The sequence below is a fragment of the Erinaceus europaeus genome, chromosome 19 (assembly GCF_950295315.1).
Source record: "Erinaceus europaeus chromosome 19, mEriEur2.1, whole genome shotgun sequence".
Classification (NCBI taxonomy): domain Eukaryota; kingdom Metazoa; phylum Chordata; class Mammalia; order Eulipotyphla; family Erinaceidae; genus Erinaceus; species Erinaceus europaeus.
In genome coordinates this window covers 1,309,864-1,315,267 of record NC_080180.1, presented here as the reverse complement: position 1 = coordinate 1,315,267, position 5,404 = coordinate 1,309,864, and the positions used below count along the sequence as shown (strand labels likewise).

The following is a 5,404-nucleotide window of genomic DNA, read 5'->3' as shown; positions in this document are numbered from 1 at the left end:
TAAGGGTAGAGAAAGATCAGTGATGTTGCTGCAAAGAAAAAGGACACTGGAAGAAAGGCTGTTTTATCAACAAGCCATTTAGACTGCTGGTGGATGAACTTAAAGGCATAAGCCAGGAAGTGCTGACCCAAAACCTTGGGCCATGGCACAGACCCGTTGCCTATTTGTCAAATATTGGACCCTGTAGCTGCTGGATGGACAAAATGCCTGAGGACAGTAGCACCTGTGGCACAGCTGGTAAGGAAAGCAGACAAGCCATCACTGGGGCAAGTCCAATGCCCACCTAACCTGCTACCAAGTTCTGTTCCTAGACCAGCCATGAGTGAAATTCAGTGCTGCCACCGGCCTGAACCCTGCCACCCTGATGTTGGAGATGGATCCTGAGGCTCCCTACAAATGCATGACTGCCAAGAGGTATGCCTTTGCTACATGGCGTGTGCATGGAGCATGTGGGGAGAGAAGATTCCTGACTCCCACCGGGAAGATGATCCAGCAAAAGAACCTACTGGAGGCCGCATGGACCCTGCAAGAAGCAGCCGTGACCCATTGTTCCGGACATCAGAAAAGAAACTAGAGGGCAGATGAAGCAGCTTGTGCAGCTACACAACAAGCAGAGCCAGCCTTGACATTGATTCTACTAGGCTCCCTGCTTCCAAAGGACCCTGGATACAGTAAGGAGAAATAAGATGGGCAAGAGATTAGGACTAGCGACTAAATAGATTTTACAGAAGTAAAATCAGAAACTTTTGGGTATAAGTACTTGCTGATATTTATAGACACATTTTCAAGTTGGGTAGAGGTTTAACCAATAAAGTCTGAGGGGGCATAGATGGTGAGCAAGAAAATTTTAGATAAAACAGTGCCCAGGTGGAGAGTTCCCTCTCACCATTGGTTCTGGTAAGCAGACATTCACTGTTTTTGTGTCTCAGTTAGTGACCCGAGAAATGGGAACAAATTGGAAATTTCATTATGCTAACGAGCCCCATATCCCTGGGCAGGTAGAGAGATAAATTAGACCTTAAAGGAGACTTTAACTAAATTAACCCTTGAAACTGGCAGGGGATGGGTATCGCTCCTGGCTCAGGCCCTTCTGAGAGTACACTGTCTCCCATTGTAAACAAACTGTCTCCCTTTGAAATGGTTTTTGGCAGACTGCTGCTGTCATGATCTGTGATGCTCTTGTCTCTGATCCATTCCACAACTGTTACCAAGTTCTTACAGATCTCCAGCCTATATTGCAGGACAATTAGAATGCGGTGCTACAAGCCTTTGGGAAGGACCCTGTCACCTGCTGCCTGCTCCACAAGGCACACCCAGTGAGAAAGACCTTATATTGTGATCCTGAGTACACCAACTGCTGCAAAGGTTGCCGGAAAGTGCCACTAGATTCATCACACTCCTTTGAAGAGGACAGTTGCTGATCCCACTGACCCAAAAGAAAAAAGATGAAGATGAATCAAAGATTTGATTCTCGGCTAAGACAAGTGGGGAATGTAAAAGGCAGTAGCCTTGAAATTCCCTTTTTATGCAGTTGTTTGTTAAGTGCTTTTAGTATGAGTTGCTTGTAGTATGAGGTGGAAAATTCCTTGCCCCTTCCCCCTTGAATAAGCAGGACCTAATCAGTTAAGGCCACCCATTGTTCAAAGGACCCTGCCTGAGGACAAGCCTTATCAGGACCTCATCAGTGAAGGCCACCCATTGTTCGAAGGACCCTACATGGGGACAAGCCTTATCAGGACCTTTGAACAGACTTTGTGGTGTGCTGTCTACCGGATGGGTGGTCATAGCCCATGGCAGGAGGATGTGCCTGGTTGAATTCTATTGGTTGTGTGATCTTACTATATTTGAAACTAGCCCGTGCTTTGCTTTGAATGGATCACGCTTTTTGCTAAGTTTGAAATGATTGGATCTTGTGTTTGCTATAGCCTGTTATTGGATGTAGGTTGATAAGGTGATGTGCTCCCCCTCCCTGAGTGTAGTCTGAATTCCTATAAATTGTATGGTTTGAGCCCTGTTCAGGGCCGAGCTTGGTAGACTAACACCAGTCACCATCTCGGCCCGGATTGCAATTCGTCAATAAACATCTTTGCTTCCTTACAGTGGATGGTGGTTTGATTTATGCTCGCTAACAGTGAGAACACCCTCAGTTTAACCTAGCCACCGGGTGCGACCCAGGAGCTGAAGCCCAGCAGACCAGGTGCTGAGCTGCTGGCAACCATGTGGCCTTCTGTGCCTCAGTTTCCCCCTCTACGGAGAGGGACTTGCCCAGCACACCCTCACAGCCATCCTGGGCGACTGCAGCCTTGTTTAGGGTGTGTTTGTGGGGGCGGACGGTGGCCTACAGAGACCCAGTTTCCTGCCCCTCTCCTGCCCCTCCCGCAGCCCCCGGGGCACCTGGCTCCAGACAGAGCTTCCTCCTTCAGGGCCTGCCCCTGCCCCCACCCTGTACTGTGGAGCCTGTTCTTGGCTTCCTGACAGAGTCTAAATTGCCTTCCGCATTTGCAAGTGACTCAGCCGTTGCTTAGGGATTTAATCAACCAATAATAGGAGACTTGAGAGAGACAAACCCTTGGGGACTTTCGCTTTTCCTTGGCTGGCTTCGAGGACACAAGAATGGTACTACATGGAAGCTTCCAAAACTTCACTGTCCAATGTGGTAGCCACAGTGGCCACTGAGTGCTTGAAATGTGAGTGTCCAACTTCAGATAGAGTGTAATTCAGGTTGTGCGGGAAAAGAAATGAAGACTCAGTCATTTAAAATATTTGTTACAAGGTGAAATGAGAACATTCTTTTTTTATTAGTGATTTAATATTGATTTCCAAAATTGTAAGATAACAAGGGTATAATTCCACACCATTCCCACCACCAGAGTTCTGTGTTCCTATTCCCTCCAACACTATATCGTTTCTTCTCCAAAACAGAAGATTCCGGGTGCATCTGGGTGACAAGTCTAGCAGATGGAGACTTGTCTCAAGTGGCCTCCCCCAGGGCTCTGTTCTGGCTCCTACGCTATTTAATATTTACATCAGTGACCTCCCAGAAACTTCTTCAAGGAAGTTCATCTACGTCGATGACATCTGCTGTGCAACTCAGGCATCCAAGTTCGACATCCTCAAGGAAACACTCATGAAAGACATGTCTCTGATATCTGATGACTGTAAAAAATGGCGACTAATCCCTAGCACTGCAAAAATGGTATCATCTGTTTTCCATCTACACCATGCCTCGGCCTCGCGTGAGCTTAATGTGCAGCTTGGCGATGCGAGAATCCGGCATGAAGCCCAGCCAGTCTATCTTGGCGTTACTCTCGATCGCACTCTGTCATTTCACGAACATCTCATAAAAACTGCAGCAAAGGTGGGCGCGAGGAATCACATCATTGCAAGACTGGCCAGCTCCTCATGGGGCGCGAGCGCTTCCACACTACGATCATCCTCTCTGGCATTATGCTATTCCACTGCAGAATACTGTGGCCCAGTATGGTTCCGTAGCCCCCATGTCCACTTGGTCGATTCCAAATTATATTCCTCCATGAGGATCATTTCTGGAACCATCCGTTCCACCCCGGTTCCATGGCTGCCAGTTCTTAGCCACATCGCCCCGCCAGATATTCGTCGGGATGCGGCATCATCTAAGTTCATTTCCCACGTCTACGCTCCACCGGACCTGCCAATATACGCGGATATCTTTGCCCACCCTGTCCAACGCTTGACGTCTCGTCACCCAATCTGGTCCCCTACGCCTACACTGAACTTCTCTGTTCCAGACTCTTGGAAATAGAGTTGGCAGTCAGCTGAGGTAAAGAACAAACACCTCATCACAGACCCCTGCAAGCGTCAACCCGGCTTTGACCTAGCACGTTATGATTGGGCCCTCCTCAATCGCTATCGAACAGGCCATGGCTGGTGCACCGCTATGTTCCATCGCTGGGGAGCCAGAGACGACCCGAACTGCCCCTGCGGCTCCAGACAGACTATGACCCACATAGTCAACGACTGCCACCTCTCCAGATTCAAAGGAGGTCTCGAAACTTGACATCAGGCTCAACCTGACGCTGTTGACTGGCTACGGAAGAAGGGCAAACGCTAGAAGAAGATTCCCTCCATTGGAAACTGCAGTGGTTCTCCCAAGGCCACAGACATGGGTTAACTATTATTATTATTATTTAAATATTTATTTTATTTATTCCCTTTTGTTGTTTTACTGTTGTAGTTATTATTGTTGTTGTTACTAATGTCGATGTTGTTGGACAGGACAGATAAATGGAGAGAGGAGGGGCAGACAGACAGGGGGAGAGAAAGACAGACACCTGCAGACCTGCTTCACCACCTGTGAAGCGACTCCCCTGCAGGTGGGGAGCCGGGGGCTCGAACCCGGATCCTTACAACTATTACTTTTATAACTTTCTATATGTATTTGCCAATTTTTTCTATGATCCTGCCTTTTCTTCCTTTCTAAGTCACACCTACTACTTCTAAGTGTCCGTCCTTTTTTTTTTTTTTCTCTCTCTCCTCTTTCCAGGTCCTGATGGAACTGAAGTTCCCTTTGGGAGTATAGACCAAAATTATTTTGGGGAACACAAGGTGGGAGGCCTGGCTTCTGTCACTGTTTCTCCGCTGGACCTGGACGTCGGCAGGTGGATCCACACCCCCAGCCTGTTTCTGTCTTTCCCTAGTGGGGCGGGACTCCTGGGAGGTGGGGTTCCAGGACCGTGAGGTTGTCTGCCCAGGGCAGTCAGGATGGAATCATAGTAGCATCTGTAACTTGGTGGCTGAAATGCAGTAAGATTAAAGCAGGACGAAACATTTAATGAACAGGAACCATAAAGTAGGAATAGAGGAGATGAGAAAAGGGATCTTCGGGTAGACAGAAACTAGGAAGTCTATGTCAGGTATATTACTAAGGGCCCATGACTTTGGTAATTTTTGCCTGAGCCTGATAGCTAACCTGCAGGGTTTTTTTTTTTTTTAATTTTTTAAATATTTATTTATTGGATAGAGATAGAGAGAAATTGAGAGAAGTTGGGTAGAGAGGGAGAAGAAGGCAGACAGACATCTGCAGGCCTGCTTTGCCACTTTTGAAGCTTTCTCCGTATGGACGGGGACCAGGGGCTTGAACCTGGGACCTTGTGCACTGTAATGTGTGTGCTTAACCAGGTGTGCCAGCGCCTGGCCCTCCTCTCCAACCTTTGCTTACTGACATCCTCATCTTGAGCCTACAAACACAGCCACATGTCCTTCTGCAGAATGAAAACATGAGACTAGAAGGAAACAAAGTCAGCCTGCTCACTCACCTGATACAGCACTGCTTACAGCAGATAAGATATGGAGATGGGCCGGGCAGCGGTGCAGCGGGTTAAGCACAGGTGGCGCAAAGCACAAAGACCCGTGTAAGGATCCCGGT

At 48.0% G+C, this 5,404-nt stretch overlaps 1 long non-coding RNA gene across 1 annotated transcript; it reads left to right on the top strand.

Annotated features, from left to right (window-relative positions):
• The first annotated feature begins 2,394 nt into the window (after positions 1-2,394).
• LOC132534705 (uncharacterized) lies at positions 2,395-5,342 on the top strand. Its single transcript, XR_009546418.1, has 3 exons — positions 2,395-2,687; positions 4,523-4,637; positions 5,247-5,342. It is a non-coding gene; the product is annotated as an uncharacterized LOC132534705 (long non-coding RNA).
• Positions 5,343-5,404: the final 62 nt, after the last annotated feature.